Raw genomic sequence first — 20819 nt, forward strand, 5'->3', positions numbered from 1 at the left:
GTGTGTGTGTGTGTGTGTGTGTGTATCTTATCATCTTATGGTTCTGTTTCTTTGGAGACCCAAATAGAGCAGGCTTCATTTTAAGTTAAACTTCTTATTCTGAGATAATTGGAAATTTACAAGTAGTTGTAAGAAAATCCCACAGGGCCATCCAGTGTATCATTTGCATAATTTCTTCCAATGGTAATATTTTACAAAACCCCTGTCAGTCACTAATATGTTCCCCATCTCTATAATTTTATCATTTCAAGAATGTTATATAAATGGAATGACACAGTATGTAGCCCAGGATTGATGGTTTTCATGCAGCGTAACCACCTGAGGGCGTCATCCAGGTTACTGTGTGTTATCAGCAGTTCATTTTTTTAAATTGCTGAGTAGTGTTCCATGGTATGGATGAGCCATACTTTTTTTTTTAGCCACTCAGCTATTGAAGAAGATCTGTGTTGATGGTAGTTTTGGCTATTACTGATAAAGTTGCTATGAACATTTGTGTATTTCATATGCAGATGTTCATAGTGTATGAAATACGCAGATATTTTTGTGTGTTTGAACATAAATGTCCTTTTCTCATTTAAAAGCACAAGAGAGCAATTGCTGGTCACATGATAGTCACCTGTTTCGTTTTATAAGAAAGTGTCAAACTCTTTTCCGTGACCTTGCTAGTGTTTGCTGTCATCACTGTTTTTGATTTTACCTGTTTTGATAGGTACGTGGTGGTATGTCATTAGCATTAGTCATTTGCGTCTTTGGATAGTGATGTTGCACACATCTTTTCATGTGCTTATTTGCTGTCTGTATATCCTTTGTGGTGAAATGTCTGTTCATATATTTTGCCCATCTTATACCCGGATAGTTTGTGGTTTTTTTTTTTTTTTTTTTCCTGACGAGGTTTTGTTTTGTTTTGTTCAGCTTTTTATTAAACATATTACATAAAAGATTTAGTCAAAAAGACCAAGGCCCATGTCATTGTGGGACTCCTCAGATTCTCTTTTCTTTGCCCCCTCCTTTCTTCTGAGTGAGGACAGCAGGGTGGAGGGATAGGGTCTCCTGCTAGGGCATCGCTGGTTGCGGGGCAGGTCCCCTAGGCTCTGCACAGCAGAGGGGGCTCCTGAGGCTGACATTGGCTAGGCCAGAAAGGTTCACCATTGACACCAGCAGCTTTAATGAGGGTTTTGATTTTCATTCTGTGACTATCACCTCACTGTCCTTCAGAATGAGTGGATGCAGGTGAGCTCAGAGATTGAGGCTGCGTTATGGGTGGGGGCTGGGGAAGTGGCTGCTGAGCGCAGTCTTAGTCACTGGATAAAGAGAAGGCCATACCCCAACGGGTCCTGAGCTTCCTCAGAAGGACCAAATGCCTTAGCAGCAACTGAGGAAAAGGTGCTGTTGAGTTTTGAGAGTTCTTTATGTATTCTAGGTCCCAGTCTTTTGCTGAGTCTGTGGCTTGCAAATGTTTCCTCCCTGCCCGTGGCTTGTCTTTTTAGCCTCTTTCCACAGAGCACAAGTTTTTAGTTTTGATTAGGTCCAATTTATGAGTTTTTCCTTTTGCGGAAAGGAAAATGGCCATTCCAGATCTTCTGGCTATGGCTTGCGTCTCATCCTTTTAGTGTTACTGCCTTCTTCTAGCCTTAGGGTGTGGTCCAGGTCGAGTCGTGTTCTGTATTGTGGTAGCGCAATAAATAACAGATGTGGTGGCCGTCTTGCTCAGAGGAGAAAGGAAGGCAGTGGGTTCGACATAAAGACAGCAGGTTTACAGTGGTTAGTCATCAATTGAGAATGTTGTATAACTTCTTAGACAACAGGAACTTTATGCAGCTTCTGTATCTGCAAAGAACCAGCATCAAATAGCAGAAAATTAAGTTGTTTTTGTCTATATGATGTTGGTGCAGAGATATAGCTGTGTAATATATTTTCTTGACCTTTTCCTTAACTGGATTCTCCTTCAGAGTTGGGAGAAGGTAAACTGAAAGGAGAGACTAGTGGACAGATTGTCCTGGAAATGCAGTCCTCCCAGACAGATGCAGACCTGCAGCTGCTCCACCCAGGCCAGCAGTTGCAGGCATTTTCGCAGCTGCTTTCATCAGTATCTCAACTCAGATTCTTAGGCTCAACCCTTGAAGTGAGCTCAATGGTTATTCTAATTCTTTAATTTATCCAGAGTATCTCTCAACTGCTTATAAATACTTTGAAGATTAACGCTCCCAGCTCCATGCCTCAGTTATATTGCTTTTCTTCTCAGTAAAAGGTAAGGGTTTGGATAATTTCTAAGTTCCTGTTCTCATTTGGCATTTCTGAGATCCTGGGATTCACAGTGGAAAGTAATTGGTTTAATTGCCCCAGACTCTGTGAATGAGAGTTCATTTCACTAGCTACCATTGTTTACAGTTGACTAATATGTAGATCTTTTGCCAGGGCCTGAATAATCTTATGAAAAGTTGTCACAGATAGATTCATTCTGTATTCCATCTATCCTGGCTAAACTGGCGAAGCCCTGAGAGCGCCGGCATGGTGCACACCTGATAATGTGATGAAGCCCTGCCAGCAATTTCCACCTTGATTCCTTGTGCCTTCCAACATCCCTGTCTTCCCAAGCATGACTTCTCCAGAGACAGTCCTCGAAAAGTTTCTTAGCAATAAAAGAAATACATTCAACTTACTGGTGGATGAGACTTATCTCTAGGGTCAGAATTCAGCCTTGTGAGTAACCAGTTTTCCAAACTCAAATGCCCTATTTCTACTACTTTGGTGTGCATGAGACTCCCTGAGAGAGACTTAAAATGCAAAAACTAGGCTCTTACCTCGGAGGTTGTGATTTATAGTAGCGCCTGCCCTCCCCACCGCCAATCCATGGTTTTGCTTTCCGTGGTGTCAGTTATACACTGTCAACTGTGGTCTGAAAATATCCAATGGAAATTTTCAGAAATAAACAATTCATAAGTTTTAAACTGCATGTGGTTCTCAGCAGTGTAATGAACCTTGAGTCATCTTACTAGATCCTCCCTGGAACATGAATCCTCCCTATGTCCATCGGACCCACGCTGTATATGTCACCTCCCTGTTAGCCACTTAGTAGCTGATCAGATCAGTTGGGACAGTATCTCAGTGCTTGTGTTCAAGGAATCCTTATTTTACTTTTATTATATTGTTATAGTTAGCTATATAGCTATATAGCTAACTATAACAATATATTTATTATTATTAGCTATTCTATTAGTTTTAATAAAAAACTGTATTAGTTTAAAATAGCTATTAGTAACTACTTTTATTATCATCATTTGAGAGAGTCTTACTCTGTCACCCAGGGTGGAGTGCAGTGGCATGATCTTGGCTCACTGTAACCTCCTTCTCCTTGGTTCAAGCAATTCTCCTGCCTCAGCCTCCTGAGTAGCTGGGATTACAGATGTGTACCACCACACCTGGCTAATTTTTGTATTTTTAGTAGAGACGGGGTTTCACCATGTTGGCCAGGCTGGTTTTGAACTCCTGACCTCAAATGATCCTCCCGCCTCAGCTTCCCAAAGTGCTGGGATGATAGGCATGAGCCACTGCTTCTGGCTTGCTATTAATTATTAATAGCTATTAGTTTTCTATTAATAGTGATTTTATTAATAGCTATCATATGATTAGCTATTGTTATTAATCTCTTGTGCCTAATTTATAAATTGATTTTTTTTATCAGAAGTATGTATGTATGTATGTATAGAAAAAAATACGTAGACTTGGGTATTATTCATGGTTTCAGGCATTCACTGGGGTTCTTGGAATGTTTTCTGGGCAGATAAGGGAGAACTAGTGTAAAAGGATTTAGATGGGGCTAAGATCTGTGTTTTGAAAAGGCAGCTGAAGGCAATTGCGTTGCCTGTGGTCCCAGCTCAGACTGTCCTTTTGAAAAAGCCTTAAAGAAACACCCAGAACATTTATCTATATATTTGAATGTTTTTCTGCTATGGAAGTAATATATATTCAATGTAGAAAATTTGGCAAATGGAAAAACACACACACACACAAAACAGAGTAAACACTACCCATAAGCTACCACTAAGAACGTTTACGTCATCATTAATTTAGTTTGGGGTGGAGGATAGCATATGGTATTGATTTTATTTATGTGACCATCCTCCACCTCTTCCTGTCTTCTCTCCCGTTCTTTTATTCATCTTCTTTGTCTCCTCCCTCCCTTTCTCTTTTCTGTGTTTAAAATCTGTAACTGTATACCCTCCAGTACAATAAATATTCTCATTTGTAGCCTTCTTCCATGTAATGTCCCTTAAATATTTTCTAATATTAGTATTTTTTCAGCAGTGTGCTTTTGAATGTCTATCGTGATATCAGCAGGCTGTAGGCTTAAGAATATTCTTAACCGAGGTTGATTGAATTGATAGATGTGGAACTCATGGATACGAAGGGCTGACTGTACCTAGAATTTGTGTCTTCATTTTCTGATGCGCCCCTCTTGGGTTTTTCAGCTTCGAAGGAGGAGAGTGTGTGTTCTTCCCACACAGGCTGGGTGTGCACCAGTCATTGGCTTGGAGCGAAGAGAGGTTGACAGTAATGGAGGCATGGACAGCACGTGCTGTGTGGGGTGTCTGTTTTAAAAGAATTGCATGTATAAAGCATGTTGATTTGCACATTCTTTATTTTTATTGTAAGTTTTTTTTTTGAGGAGTCTCGCTTTGTTGCCCAGGCTGGAGTGCAGTGATGCGACCTTGGCTCACTGCAACCTCCGCCTCCTGGGCTCAAGTGATTCTCCTGCCTCAGCCTCTCCAGTAGCTGGGATTACAGGCGCATGCCACCACACCCAGGTAATTTTTGTATTTTTAGTAAAAATGGGATTTTACCATGTTGGACAGGCTGGTCTTGAACTCCTGACCTCAAGTGATCTGCCTGCCTCGGCCTCCCAAAGTGCTGGGATTACAGGCATGAGTCACCGTGCCGGCCTGCACAATCTTCGTTGTACCAGCCTTGTACGACTATAGAACTGAAAAGCACAAGCATGTTCCCCCGCAAGGCTGAGGTTGTTAGCTGAAATATCATGATGCTTTGGGTCTAGGCTACCCTTTTCCCACTTTATTAGCTTTGGCTTGACACTTTTTTCTTCTACAGCTGACTCCAGAGGACTTATAAAATGCTACCTTATCAAGATCTAACTCTGTTTTGTAGGAAAAATAGGCAGTCTTTTTGTCTTCTGCCTAACCATTCAAGAGCATTAACCCTTAAAATGGCCATCTAATTTGGCTTTTAGTAAAAGGAGAAGGACCATTACTGGACTTCAAAGGGGTTGGATTAAAAACTTGTGGAGTCTAGGTTAATAAAAGATTTATTTAGGCAGAGCTTTGCTGGACAAATATTTTGCAAGGAGGCCTCAGTGGACTTCCATGTCTTTTTTGCTCTTTCCTTCCCAATTATGTGAACTGCTGTAATTAAGAAGGCAATAGGATCAGAAGCTCAAACAAATAGTTTTATCTTTTGTTTTCCTTTTTTCTTATTATGGGCCAGTGGTCTTATAGTTCTTTTTAATTTTAAGTATTGCATCTTGGCTTTTAAATGTTGGGTTTATTTCGTGAAATCAGGGTAAGCATAAACTTGCCTAGCCTGTTAAACACATATAGAACTAGTTTTCTTCTGAAGTAGTTGTTGGCTTTTTAAAAAGAAAATCTTTCTGTTAGTCATCTTTAGTTAGGTCTGTAAGTTTTGAAGTAAAAGACATGCAATATATTTAATATGTTAATAATCATTACTGATTCTGCTTATAATGTTTCTGATCCTGAGCACTCTGGGCAAGAGCTTTATCTCATGGACTTTGAGATTTTTGTTTGTGTGCAGAATGCTTCCTTTTTGTGGAAAACAGAACAAAGACAGGAAAATTTTTCCAAATTATTGAGATTGCATATTGCTCAAGGACTTTTGAAAAAGAAACTTTTTTTGTTTTTGTTTTGTTTTTATCTGGGGAGTTCTCCATAAACCCCACCTAGTGCTCATCAGTTTTAGGTCCCTAATTGCAGCCATAGGGCCGTGGGTGAGGGAGATCCCGGCTAAATCAGCCTCTTTACGTGCTTCGGTTCTGTCCTTTAATAAGTGGCTTTTAATAAGTGTCCTTTACTAAAGTGGCTCAGTAAGTTTGGGCTCAGAGACTTGGATTTTATTTCTGAATTTTCCTTAGACTGGTTAATTAACTTTAACTTACCTAACTTCTCTGGTGATCATCTGCCTCAAGTGTAAAATGGGAATTGGCTAAAGGATTAAATGATACTCAGTAATGTTTGGAACTGAGGAGCCTTATAGCCAAGCAAAATGTTCCTTGTCCTGGAACTGTAGAATGTAGTGAGAGATTTCAGGATTTGTGCCAATCTCTTGGCCACCCCAGTATGATTTTCAAGGGCTTTTATTACAGCCTAGAGGAGCTCTTGACTGGGGAACGTTAAGCATCCTTTGGGAGTGGTGGGGGAGGGAAGAATACCACAGGACTGGTGGCACCATCTTAATACTTTATGTACTTGCTTTCCTTTCTTCCCCACTGACTGGACATTTTGGTCATTATTTATTTATTATCATTTGTTTGTTATTTTTTTAGAGATAGAGTTTTACTCCCACCCAGGCTGGAGTGCAGTGGTGCGAACATAGCTCACTATAGCCTCCACCTCCTAGGCCCCAGCAATCCTCCTGCCTCAGCCTCCTCAGTAACTGGGACTACAGGTGGGTGCCGCCAAGCCTGGCTAATGTTTTACATTTTTTTGTAGAGATGGGGTCTCACTATGTTGCTCAGGCTGGTCTTGAACTCCTGGCCACAACTGATTCTCCTGGATTGGCCTCCCAAAACACTGGGATTATAGGGAAAAGTCACCATACCTGGCCTCATTATTTATTTTTAATTTTTTGTTTGTTGTGTGAGCTTGGGGCTTTGGGAATAAATAAACTTCTCTAAATTTTCCTTGTATTTTCACTGAGCAACTCCCACACATAATTGTTGATTTATGGCTAGTATTGAGCTAATATTATTTTCCTTTGAGGCTGCCTCATTTCTCTGAACACTGATTTATTTAATACTTTCTGAGACACTTCAGTTTGGTGTGGGTCACAATACACAGAATGCAAACTGGAAGTAATTTAGAGTGAGCTACCATACAGTTGATTTTATTGCCACAGAGGGTCTTGAGTGCAAGCCAAACTTAGAACTCTAAGCAGACCTCTGCAACGCAGCTGGTGATGGGGCTTGTTAGGATTGAACTTGGGCATAGAACTGCAAGAGCAGTTCCCTAGAATAGCTTGAAATGAATAATCTAAAATGCATAGGGGAAAGTGGTCATAATGTAGGTGCATACTAGCCACTGGCTTCCAGAGGGAAGCAGCTGTTATGGTGGCAAGTAAATGATATTTGGAATTAGACCAGAGTTCTGTTCCTGAGTTCAAGACCTTGGCTAGTCCATTCTCCTTTAAATAAAAATTAATATTTGTAAGATTGGGATGAGAAAGCATGTGGGATCATTGTGTGATTCCCAGGACAAACTGCATTTGAAAAACTTTCGAAAAACCTTCAAGCACTTGTAACATACGTGTGACTTGCTAGTCCTGCCCACATGGGCTTTTGGAGATTTTTTCATCATTGTTTTATGTGAGTTTACTTGGGCACAGTTGAGTTTCAACTCATGTTAATTACTTCTGAGGCTTCTGGTTTGACCTCAAGGAAACCTAGAAAGGTCTAGTAAAAGTGGGGGAAGAGAAAAAATGCAACCTGTAACTTTGCAGGCCATTGCAGGGATGACTCCCTAAGGATCAAGACTAAATAAACTTTTTTCTTGATTGGCTCATGCTTACTTTCTTAACCCCTGTCACTTTCCATGCTTGGTTTCAACCATCCTGAGCTCTCTCTTACTTCTTGAACTTGCTGAGCTATCATGTCTTCAGTCCTTGGCACAGGCTATTATTTTCTGAGAAATATGCCTTTCTCCCCGTGTTTTAATGGCTCCTAACGTTCAGCTGTGTTATCATAGCCATTTATAGTTATTTTTAACCACCCAAGGCTAATTAGGTGTTCAACCCCTGTGTTCCCATAACACCATGAACTTGTCCCTGACAGTCTACTCTGTTTTGTTATTGCTCATTTATTTGTCCATCTGGCCTACCAGGCGATGCAGTCCCAGAGGGCAGGGAATGTGCCCTGCTTGCTGTCGTATTTCCAGCATCTAGTATAGCCCTTAGTTACACGGAATAATTTTTAGGAATATGAGTGAATGACGTGTGAGAGTTAGTTCCCTTGTCACTCAAACACAATGTGTTTTGGCATTCTATTTAAAGTTTCTGGGCTGCCTAGAACCGACTAAACATAACATCTTTGTTTTGACAGTAGACTGTTCACTAAAAAAACGGCAGAGGAAGACTTTTCAAGTTGAGTTTATCATTTGGTGATCCGGTTTCTTTTATAGTGTGTTGCTATGAAAATGCTCCAGTGGCTTATAAACTCGAGGTGTCTTAAAGATGACCGGGCCCTGTGTCTGTAAAAGCTCATCCTTCACCCATTCATCACATCCCAAATGAAAAACCTTTCAGAGATTGCCTTTCCATGCCTAACTTTTGTTGTGACTGAGCTTAGAGTAAAAGTTTTTGTAACTGAATGTGGCTTCTGGGGAGGAAATAGGGGCAGTTTTATTGTTGTTACAGAAATTAGTCTGATGTCAGACCCCTTGAAACATGAGGTAGAAGAAGAATCTGGTTTCCTCTAATGAAATGTTCTGTGCTTGTGGCTTAGTAAGAGGTGCATTGATGGAAAAACATTAAGTAGGAATACAAAAGGTAACACAGTGAGAGAAATGTGTTGCTCGGTATTAAAAGATTCTCGGGGTCATGCGCGGTGGCTCACACCTGTAATCCCAGTACTTTGGGAGGCCGAGGCGGGCGGATCACGAGGTCAGGAAATCGAGAACATCCTGGCTAACACGGTGAAATCCCGTCTCTACTAAAAATACAAAAACAAAATTAGCTGGGCGTGGTGGCGGGTGCCTGTAGTCCTAGCTACTAGGGAGGCTGAGGCAGGAGAATGGCGTGAACCCGGGAGGCAGAGCTTGCAGTGAGTGGAGATAGTGCCACTGCACTCCAGCCTGGGTGACAAAGCAAGACTCTGTTTAAAAAAACAAACAACAACAACAACAGAAAACATTCTTGGGCCAGGCGTGCTGTCTCATGCTTGTAATCGCAGCACTTGTGGAGGCTGAGGTGGTAGGATTGCTTAAGCCCAGGAGTTCGAGACCAGGCAACATGGGGAAACCCTGTCTCTACAAAAAATACAGTAAGTTAGCTGGGTGTGGTGGTGCATGCCTGTAGACCCAGCTGCTTGGGAAGCTGAGGTGGGAGGATCACTTGAGACTAGGAGGTTGAGGCTGCAGTGAGCTGTGATCATGTCACTGCATGCCAGCCTGGGTGACACTTCAGTTTGGTGTGGGTCTCAATACACAGAATGCAAACTGGAAGTAATTCAGAGTTGTTGATTTCAAGGCCAAAAAAAAAAAAAAAGTTATGATCGGCTGGGCATGGTGACTCATGCCTGTAATCCTAGCACTTTGGGAGGAAAAGGTGGCCAGATCACCTGAGGTTAGAAGTTTGAGACCAGCCTGGCCAACAAGGCGAAATCCTATCTCTACTAAAAATGTAAAAATTTGCTGGGTGTGGTGGTAGGCGTCTATAATCCCAGCTACTCCGGAGGCTGAGGTAGGAGAATCACTTGAATGCAGGAGGCAGAGGTTGCAGCAGTGAGCAGAGAACGCAGTGAGCCCTGATTGCACCACTGCACTCCAGCCTGAGTGACAGAGCGAGACTCCGTTTCAAGAAAAAAAAAGAAAAGTTAAGATGACAGCAGGAATAAAGGGGAGGTCGGGAAGGATTCATGGCCTAAAAAAATTGCGCTTGATTTCACACAACGTCTCTGTGAACTTGTTTCAGAGATACTTATTCAGTGAAATGATTGTGATGTTTGGTATGGATGAAAAGAAATATTTTGATGTAGTCTCCAAGGTAGGTGAAATTTTTTCTGAAATTTAAGAAATGTTGATTTCACTCATTCATTCATTTATCTCATTCATTTAATAAATATTTATGGAGTGCCAATTATGCTAGACATGGTTCCAGGGGCTAGAGATAGAACAGAGAACCAGAGACCACGTATTTATAACCTGTTTCATTTCCTGTGATGATTTATATTATCTCACTGAATTTTATCCTAAACAAATAACTTTGTATAGCCTCTTGTATGACAAGAAGTGAAGGAAATGAATGCAATGCAACATTATATGTAGTTTCTGTTACTGAAGTTTAATTTTAAACATTTACTTTTTATCTAAGTCATGATTTTTCAACCTGTCACCAACCTTGGTGACACTATTGTCTTTAATGTGTTGTATGAAACATACTAATACCTCATTCCGTCCAAGAAAAGGGGGAAGAATGAAATCAAATTGGTAAATAGGACCCATGTATGTTAGACACTCCTTTTTCTGTAGCTGTGAGGAAAGCGCCCTCTTGTGGTTATCTGTGGTTCTCCTACAAATACTTCCTAAACACCTACTTCCTTAAATAAAAATTAGGTAGTAAGTAACTCATGAATACATATGGGATACAGAAGTTAAATCATATTTTAAATAGCGTTATTGAGGTATAACTAATATGTCATACAATTTATTCATGTAACAGGTACAGCTTAGTATTTTTAATAGATATACAGCGTGTGCGACTATCAGTATAATCTAATTTTGGAACATTTCTGCCCTCTCCAAAAGGAATCCTATATCCATTAGCGGTCATTTCCTTCTCTGTCCTCCACCGCCACCCTCTCAAGCCCTAGGAAGCCACAAATCTCTTATAGATTTGCCTATTCTGGACATTTCATCTAAAGGGCATTGTAAAGTATGTGGTCTTTTGTGATGTGCTATTCCACCTTATCTTGTTTCAGGATTCATCCATGTTGTAGCATGCATCAGTGCTTCATTTCTTTTTCCCAAATATTATTCGGTGGTTTGACTATACCACATTTTTTTTTTTTTTTCCCTTTTCTTTTTGTTGTTGTTGTTGAGACGGAGTCTCACTATGTCGCCCAGGCCGGAGTGCAGTGGCGCGATCTCGGCTCACTGCAAGCTCCGCCTTCTTGGTTCACGCCATTCTCCTGCCTCAGCCTCCTGAGTAGCTGGGACTACAAGAGCCCACCACCATGCCCGGCTAATTTTTTGTATTTTTAGTAGAGACAGGGTTTCACTGTGATCTTGATCTGACCTTGTGATCCGCCCGCCTCGGCCTCCCGAAGTGCTGGGATTACAGGCGTGAGCCACCGCGCCCGGCCCTACCACATGTTTTTTATCCAGTCATCAGTTGATAGGCATCTGGGTTGTTTCCACTTTTTGACCTCTTATGAGTAATACTGCTATGAATATCCATGTACTAGTTTCTGTGTGGGCATATGTTTTCATTTCTCTTGTATACATACCTAGAGTGGGATTGCTCCTAGGAATGTGGTAACTCCATGTTTAACTTTTTGAAGAACTCCCAGACTGTTTTCCAAAGTGGCTGCACTATTTTGCATTCCTGCCAGCAATGATGAGGGTTCCATTTTCTCTGTGTGCTCATTACTCCTTGTTATTGCACTTTTTTTTTTTGAGATGGAGTCTCACTGTGTTGCCCAGGCTGGAGTGCAATGGCACAATCTCAGCTCACTGCAACCTCCACCTCCCAGGTTCAAGGGATTCTCCTGCCTCAGCCTCCTGAGTAGCTGGGATTACAGGTGCCCACCACGATGCCCAGCTAATTTTTGTATTTTTAGTAGAGATGGGGTTTCACTGTGTTGGTCAGGCTGGTCTCGAACTCCTGACCTCAGGTGGTCCATCTGCCTCGGCCTCCCAAAGTGCTGGGATTACAGGCAAGGGCCACCACACCTGGCCTGCACTTTTTTTTTAATTAATTTTTTTTTTTTTTTTGGTACAGGCTGGGTGTAGTGGCTCACACCTGTAATCTCAGCACTTTGAGAGGCCGAGGTGGGCAGATTGCTTGAGCCATGGAGTTTGAGACCAGCCTGGGCAAGGTGGCAAAACCCCATCAGTACTGAAAATACATAAAAAATTAGCTGGGCATGGTGATGCACGCCTGAAGTCCCAGCCACTCCGGGAGGCTGAGGTGGGAGGATTGCTTGAGCCAAGGAGATTGAGGCTGCAGTGAGCTCTGATCGTGCCACTGCACTCCAGCCTGGGTGGTGACAGAGTGAGACCCTGTCTCAAAACAAATTTTTTTTTTTTTTCTAGAGACGGAGTCTCATTATGTTGTCCAGGCTTGTCTTGATCTCCTGGCCTCAAACAGTCCTCCCACCTGCCCTCTCAAAGTGTTCGGATTACAGGCGTGAGCCCCTGTGCCTTGGCTTATTTTGTCTTTTTGATTGTAGTCATTCTAGTGGGTGTGAAGCGGTGTCCTCTTGTGGTTTTGATTTGCATTTCATTATTGTGTAATGATGCTGAGCATGTGCTTCTGAGTTTATTGGTCCCTTGTATATCTTCTTTAAAGAAATATCTGTTAAAATATTTGTCCTATTCTTTCTTTTTGTTGTTGAATTGTAAGAGTTTTTTTTTTTTAATACATTCTGGACACTGGACACTTATTAGATATGTGATTTGTAAGTATTTTCCCCAGTAGGTTGCCTTTTCACTTTCTTGATGGTGTTGTTTGCAACACCAAAGTTTTTCATTTTGTTGTCATCCAACTTTTTTTTTTGTTGTTGTTGTTTTGTTTTTAAAGGTGCTTTGGGATTATATCTAAGAAACCATTGCTTAACTCAAGGTCATGAAATTGATTTTTCTCTCTTTTTTTTTTTAAGAGTTTAATAATTTAGCTCTTACATTTAGGCTTCTGATCTGTGAAATCACTTTTCACAGATGGCCCAGTAATAATAGTGTCTGGCTCAAAGGTTGTGAGGACTTAATAAGATAACACTTATATTGCAAACATATTAAAAGCTCAGTAGATGTTAATTGTTGTAGTTATTACACCTGAAAACAAATCAACTTGACTAAACAGAGTCCTTCAATATATTACAATTATACCTAAGCTACAGTGTTGAAAAATGAACCTTTCATCTAACTTTTTTTTTTTTTTTTTTTTGCTTAAGAAATCCATATACTTTAAAAAATAGTTTTTATTCTCCTTTGGTCCAAAAGGGTTAGGAAAAATAACTCAGTAGTTACTTCCTGTATTAGTTTCTTATTTGCTGCTGTAACACTTTTTCACAAAGTTAGTGCCTTAACGCACATGTACTTATTATCTTACAGTTCTGACTGGTGACGCTGGGCTAAAACCAAGTTGTCACAGGGCTGTGTTCCCTTCCTAAGGCTTTATGGGAGAATCCGTTTCCTTGACTTTTCCAACCTAAGGACACTCCTTTCCTCCATCTTCAAAGCCTGCTAGCAACGTTGTATCCTTCTGTGCCATTCATCTACAGTCTTATCTTTTACAGATGCTTATGATTATATTGGGCCCACCCAGATAATCCTATTTAAAGGTCACCATAATTAGTGACCTTAATTCCCCTTTGTCATGTAAGATAGTCATAGGTTCTGGGAAGCAGGATGGGGATATCTTTGGGGGTGATTATTCTGCCTATTATGCTTCCTAATGATAATTTCTACAATCTGTGATTGACAAGTGTTTCCCTTTGATAGTTAGGGGCTCTAGACTTGGGACATGTGATAAATGGACATGAAATGCATGCCATCCCCCAGAATATATGGGAAAGTGAAATCTGCCAATCTGCCCAGGAGACCCCTCTGTTTACCAGCGACTCTGTTTTTACAGAACAATCTTAGGTTTATAGTGAGGGGGGCTCTCCAGTCAGATGGTTCAGCCTTCCGCTGACTGTGACTTTAGGAAAGCAGCCTATACTCTCTGTGTTTGCATAGTTGCAGAGAGTCAGGGTGATGGAGATTAATGAGAGAATCAGTAGAAACCTTTAGCAAATCTCTTCCGTGGTAGCTGTTATTATTATAGATGTTGCCATTATTGGCCAGAAGCTATTTAGGATCTTGTAATGGCCTCTCAGTCATGAGATGAAAACTGAATTATCTATAATACAAGTTTAATGTCAAGTCAATTTCATTATATCTTTGGTCTTTGAAAAGCGGCAGTTGCTATATAATTTGTATAATAATTTTTTAAATGAATCTATTTCTGTGAAACAAACTACTACTGTATTTAGTTTTAAAAAACCTATTCCATGCAGCAAACCAGCACATACATGTTTATATATAACAAACCTGTACATCCTGCACATGTACTCCGGAACTTAAAAAAAATCTGTCCATTTCCAGATCAAGGTAGATAGGCAGTTGCGAAGATGAAACAATCAAATGTTCAGATGATCAAATGGAACCCTTAGCAACTACTGCCTAGCACATGTAAGTATACTCAATGAATGCTGTCAGATATCTTGTATTGTGTCAGCATCTGTTTGGGAGGGCTGTGTGTGCAGGTACTATTCTGTTTTCCATCCAAATTTTTAACTTTTAAATTTTGTTCTTTTTTTTTTTTTTTTGAGACGGAATCTTGATCTGTCACTCAGGCTGGAGTGCAGTGGTGTGATCTTGGCGCTGTCTGCAGCCTCCGCCTCCCAGATTCCAGCAATTCTCCTGCCTCATCCTCCTGGGTAGTTGGAATTACAGGCATGAGCCACAACGCCTGGCTAAGTTTTATATTTTTAGTAGAGATGGGGTTTCACTATGTTGGCCAGACAAGTCTGCCTGCCTTGGCCTCCTAATGTGCTAGGATTATAGGCGTGAGCCACCGTGCCTGGCCCATCCAAACTTTTAAAAAATAAAATATGCAAAGTAGTGAAACATAAAGCAGAAAAATCACTCGTAGTCATGGCCCTTACGTAGTATACAATAAGCAGTGCAAATCCCTTCTTCTGCCCCATGTGGGCTAGATTCTTTTCCTTCTCATCAACCCCCTTCTGTGAACCATGGTTGATAATGTGGTGGCCATCCTTCCTTAATTTTTCTATGTTTTTTACAATCAAGTCTGCAAATGAGCATAAACTGTACAGGAGGCTTATTCATCTGTTGGATCAAAGTAATGATTTATTTTTAATGTTAAAATCTTTTTTTCAGAAATGGATTCTTCACTCAAAGAGGAAACTTTAAGTCAGCTGTTAACCATTTCTGACCCTGTGTAATCTTGAGTTTGAGTATTGAGACTTTCTGTGAATACATATGCAAGTTAGCTCTGCAAGGCTCTTCTCTCAATACTTTTGGACCTCATTGTTAGTCATTTGAATCTCCTTAATACTGTGGTTATAGAACTTTTGCTTTAAATCTTCTTCAGTGCTTTTGCAAGTATTTAGGCCAAGTTAGTAATTTCAGAATTAAGCATTGACTGAAATTAATCAGTATATCTTAAGATGACAGCATAGGCTGGGCGTGATGTCTCACTCCTATAATCCCAGCACTTTGGGAGATTGAAGCAGGGGGATCACTTGAGCCTGGGAGTTTGAGACCAGCCTGGGCAACATGGCAAAACACAGTCACTACAATAAGTACAAAAATTAGCCAGGGCTGGTGGCACATACTTGTAGTCCCCAGCTACTCAGAAGGCTGAGGTGGGAGGATGACCTGAGCCCACGATGCCCAGGCTGCAGTGAGCCGTAATTGCACCAGTGCACTCCAGCCTGGGCCACAGAGTGAGATGATGTCCCCCCCCACCCCTGCCCTTCCCCCCCCAAAAAAATTGATAGCATGTTCTCAAATCTCAGGACCACCCCCTTTTCAAGCTTGTCAAATGTGTTACGAAACTAAGGACTGTGTTACAAGTGTCATTTTTTTTTTCTTTTTTAGTGCTGTTATTTTCATGATAGTGAATGTTCCCATCACATGTAATCGATAACAGGAACTAGCTGGTAAGAAAAAGGCTAGAGTTACTTGCTACTGCTTTTGCTTAACAGCATACTTGTCACTTTCCAAAGATAGATCTTTTTTGGAGACCTTAAGGAATCAAGATCTTTCTTTCCATGGTGTGAATAAAATTCATTAGACTATTAGACTGTGACTTTTAAAAGAAGCCTTGTGTTCCCACAGGAGAACTTTTCATCTAAGTAGATCTATAAATCTTTAGTTGAGTTTTTCTGGGAAGGGGCAGAGGCTATCAAATTAGGGGATAAATCTATCAAGCAATTGTGCAATTCTTGGTCTTAGAAAGTTCTGAGATTCAACTTTACCTTTCTAAAGTTTACTTTTTAAATCATCTCACAGTTCCTTATGCAAGAACACACAGGCAAAGAAAACTGCATTGCTGGGTTGAAGATGAATTATTTTTGGAAAAATGTTGAGTGCTTTAGTGTATGCCATCTGATATAGTCCCCTCCCGGCCCTTCTTACCTTGGGCTGAGCCCTTCCAGAAGCAAATTGGGGTCCTGCTTGTGTTCTCTTGAGACCAGAATATTCCATTTGTGCACATTTACATGGAGAAGAGGGCCACTCACATTAACGCTGACAGAGCCCCGGGTGTGATGGAAAAGGTCATATTGGCAGTAATGTGTACTGAAGCGTAAACTTAATAGTGAAGAAAAAAAATGAGTGAGGGTAAGTGGTTATTCCTGTGGAATTCTAGAGCATGACTAAGCAAAGTACAACTTTTGGAAAGTCAAAAAAATTTTCATTTTGTGGGTTGATACAGGGTTTCTTTTCCTATGCGCTGGTGACATTTTGGACTGGATAATTCATTGTCTGGGGTTTGGGAGCAGGCAGCTGTTCTGTGTGTTGTAGGTTATTTAGCAGTATCCCTGGTCTCGACCCCTAGATAACACTAGCACCTTCCTAATTGTGATAACCATTAATGTCTCTGGACATCCCCAAATGTCCCTCAGGGGGCATAACTGTCCCTGGTTGAGGACCTCTGGAGTATATTGGAATCTTTGGAAAATTATTAATAGGAACTTGATCCAAGATGAGAGTTGTCTTTTTAAAAGTCATTAAAAGTGAAGACACATTTTGACTGGCTTCAGTCATCTTAGTATTTTTCTGTTTGGCAAATATTAAGAAGTTGGGCAGAAATCTAGAGTCATAAAGCCAGGTGGATCTGAGTTTGAATTCTGGCTCTTTGACCTGAGTGGTCCTGGCAAGTTGCTTAACTGCTGTTTCCTCACCTGTGCAATTGAAGTCATGGTCCCCATCTTCTGGGTATGGAGTGAGGACACAGATTGCATATGTAAAGGGCCCTATACGGGGCTTGGAATGTGCTGGATATTCAACAAATGTTATCTTCCCTTTGAACCCTCCCTACATTTCTCAAAAGACTTTTCTATTTTTTTCTTTTTCTTTTTTTTTTTTTTTTGAGACAGAGTTTCACTCTTGTTGCCGAGGCTGGAATGCAATGGCACGATCTTGGCCCACTGCAACCTCCGCCTCCGGGTTCAAGCGATTCTCCTGCCTCAGCCTCCCAAGTAGCTGGGATTACAGGCACCCGCCACCATGCCCAGCTAATTTTTGTATTTTTAGTAGAGACAAATTTTCACCATGTTGGCCAGGCTGATCTCGAACTCCTTACCTCAGGTGATCCGCCAGCCTTGGCCTCCCAAAGTGCTGGGATTACAGGCATGAGTCACCGCGCCTGGCCGAACTTTTCTCTTTAAATTAATATTTTCTTTATTAAGTTAGTGCTGTAAACTGTGTATCACATGACTGTTGTGGGACTTTAAAGAATACAGTATCTAAAATGGCCTAATATGATGTATGTACTCATTAAGTATTTGATGTCTGAATAAATGATGCCCACCATATAAATTATTATGCATACCTATTTAATCATGATTTACCACACTCTCTAATAGCACTATAGTAGTGTTAGGATTATTGATTGTTTACTGCATGCCAGTTTTCTTGCTAAATTTTTTATACAATTTAATTTAATCTTTCACAGAAAATGTATTCGATGGGAGCTATGATAATTCCATTTACAAATTGTTTACACAGAGGTCCAGAAATTACACAGCACTGCAGTCAAATAGGTGGGATTTGAAACCAGCTGTATACATTTGTTTTCTATCTTTTAGGAGACTGAACATATTTTTCTTTTCCCTTTTATTTATTTTTTTGAGAAAAGAGTCTCACTCTGTTGCCCAGGCTGGAGTGCAGTGGTGCAACAATCACGGCTTACTGCAGCCTCAACCTCTCAGGCTCAAGTGATCCTCCCACCTTGGCCTCCCAAAGTGCTGGAATTACAGGTGTAAGCAACCACACTGCTGGAATTACAGGTGTAAGCAACCGCACTTTGCCATGAGCATAGTTTTCATGTCCATTTGGTATTTATGCCAAATATAGTCCCTTTATTTTAGTAAAATGGTGATAATGAACCTGATATTTATTTGCCAGTACTTACTTTTTTTCTTGACACATAGTATTTTTTTTGTTCCAGTCATTCGTCTAAGTACATTACAAATGGTGACTAATTTAACCCTCACAGCAACCACCTGACTAGGCACTGTTAGGGTCTCAGTTTTATAAATGAGAAAACTGAAGCCCAGAGAGGCTAAGGAACTTCTCTGAGGTCACACAGTTAGTGAGCACATTATCTTTATGTTTGCTTCTCAGAAGTCGAATATTTCCCTTAATAAATATAAGTTTAGAATCCAGAAAGTCTTTGAGTTTTCACTGTGTTTTGTTCATACATTCTTTATCCATGCACATGCTCACTTACGCTACAGTCCACCTACCCACAGCCTTGGTTGGGCATCTGCTGTGTTCCAGGTGCTGTGCTAGGCCCCAGTGCCCTTCAGGGAGATGAAAGATGAAAGCAAGGAGAGGGTAGAAGAAGGTTCCTTGTTGGAACGTGTAGTATAATAGAAATAGGGAGCACTGTTCAGCGCAGACATAACCAGGGTATGAATGAAGCAGCCAGCGATGGATAGAAACAAAAGTGGCTGAGATGCAGAAAAGTCTGATGGAAGAGATCGAATGACTCTTTGTTCATGAATCACACAAATGTCTTTCAGCTGCTCCAGGCTGGAGGCCTGTGGATTCATGTTTTACATTAAATTCGTGGTTATTCTGTGTGTGTGTTGCGGGGGGAGTACCGTTTTCTGTTGCTGTCATGAATTCTTTTTCATTGGGATGCCTGAAAGCTGGCCTTAATTATTGTAGTGGTATGTCTGCCCAGAGATTTCCTGCAGCTGCCTGGAAAACCAAATATTTGAGGAGAGCCAGAAAATCACCCCAGATGTGTTCTATTACAGTTTAGAAATCAACCTGTACAAAACTGATGTCCAATTTATAATTTAATATGTTTGACAAGATCTCTTTTTATTATGTGTTTAAATAAGGGTTACCATTTTTAAAAATTGTGTTTCCTGGGACTCAGAGGCTTTGGAAAATTTTTGGAAATATATCTTCCATTCTCTTACCTAATCACTTTTTTTTGACATTAGTATTTGTGTGGCCTTTTTAAAAAAACAATTGAGAATAGGATTTAATTAATGGAAGGTAAAGCATTCAGAAGCCATTAAAAAAAAAAAAAAAACCAACTATCTGCCAGTAGTGTTTCATGCAGCAAGTAGTAAAGAATGCTACACTGATTTTTAAAATACCTTCTGCACCACCTATGTAGAAGACAGGAGGATGAGCTATTTCAAAAGGAGTGGCAAAAATTGCAAACTAAATAGGAAGGGCAACAAAAAATTCTTATAGTAATTTATGAGACTAGATTTGGGGCACACTAAGTAAGTACAGGATTTATGGCAAAAATTTTTGTTTAATGTTTTTGTTTTGCAAATAATTTAAATTCATCAAAGAATGATTAGATTTTTTTTTTTTTTTTTTTTTTTTTGTTAAAGACAGAGTCTCACTCTGTGACTGAGGCTGAAGTGCAGTGATGTGATCATGGCTCACTGCAGCCTCAACTTCCCAGGTTCAGGTGATCCTCCCGCTTCAGCCATTGGATAGCTGGGACTACAGGTGTGCGCCATCATGTCCAGCTAATTTTTTATATTTTTGGTAGAGACATGGTTTTGCCGTGTTTCCCAGGCTGGTCTTGAACTCCTGGGGCTCAAGCAACCCACCCACTTCCGCCTCTGAAAGTGCTGGGATTACAGGTGTGGGCTACTGCGCTTGACCAGAAACCACTGTTAAAAAGAACTATATAGTATTACCTTTCATAACCATAATTAATACTTTGTTGCATGTAACTGCACATTTTTTGTCTGCATATCCATTCACATAATGGACTATGTTTTCTTTAAGATGCTTTTTTTTTTTTTGGCAGAATGGGTAAGAAGAGAAAAAAACACTTAAAAATTTTTTTTTTTTCCAGAGAATCTCTCACTCTGTTGCCCAGGCTGGAGTGCAATGGCACAGTCCCAGGCTTACTGGAACCTCCAAGTCCTAGGCTCAAATGATACTCCTGCCTCAGTCTCCCAAGTAGCTGATACTACAGGCATGTATGACCATGCCTGGCAAATTTTTTTGTATTTTTTTGTTGAGATGGGGTTTTGCCATGTTGCCCAGGCTGGTCTGAAATTCCTGGACTCAAGCAATTTATCTGTCTTGGCCTCAGAAAGTGCTGGGATTACAGGTGTGAGTCACCACGCCCAGCCTGAAAATACTTTGTTATATTCACAGGATTTCAGAAATTTTAGAATTAAAAAAATGCATTTGAGATCAATCAGTCTGTAGGTTACATTCATGTTGGCTCTTTGGGTTGATAAGAATGATGATGATAATAAAAATAGCCAATATTTATTGAGCTCTTATTATATGCTGGGTACTATGAAATTCATATACATTGTCTCATTTCACTACTATCCCGTGATGTTGACC

At 40.5% G+C, this 20819-nt stretch overlaps 1 protein-coding gene and 1 long non-coding RNA gene across 33 annotated transcripts in view; both read left to right on the forward strand.

Annotated features, from left to right (window-relative positions):
* The window catches only part of MAGI1 (membrane associated guanylate kinase, WW and PDZ domain containing 1), a 678789-nt gene that overhangs the window by 243545 nt on the left and 414425 nt on the right, over positions 1-20819 (forward strand).
* The window catches only part of LOC129058558 (uncharacterized), a 48735-nt gene continuing 31630 nt past the window's right edge, over positions 3715-20819 (forward strand). The window contains exons 1-2 of the long non-coding RNA XR_008523726.2: positions 3715-10005; positions 13293-14414. This is a non-coding gene — a long non-coding RNA (uncharacterized LOC129058558). The remainder of the gene's footprint in view (positions 10006-13292; positions 14415-20819) is intronic.

The sequence above is a fragment of the Pongo abelii genome, chromosome 2 (genome assembly GCF_028885655.2).
Source record: "Pongo abelii isolate AG06213 chromosome 2, NHGRI_mPonAbe1-v2.0_pri, whole genome shotgun sequence".
NCBI classification, from domain to species: Eukaryota; Metazoa; Chordata; class Mammalia; order Primates; family Hominidae; genus Pongo; species Pongo abelii.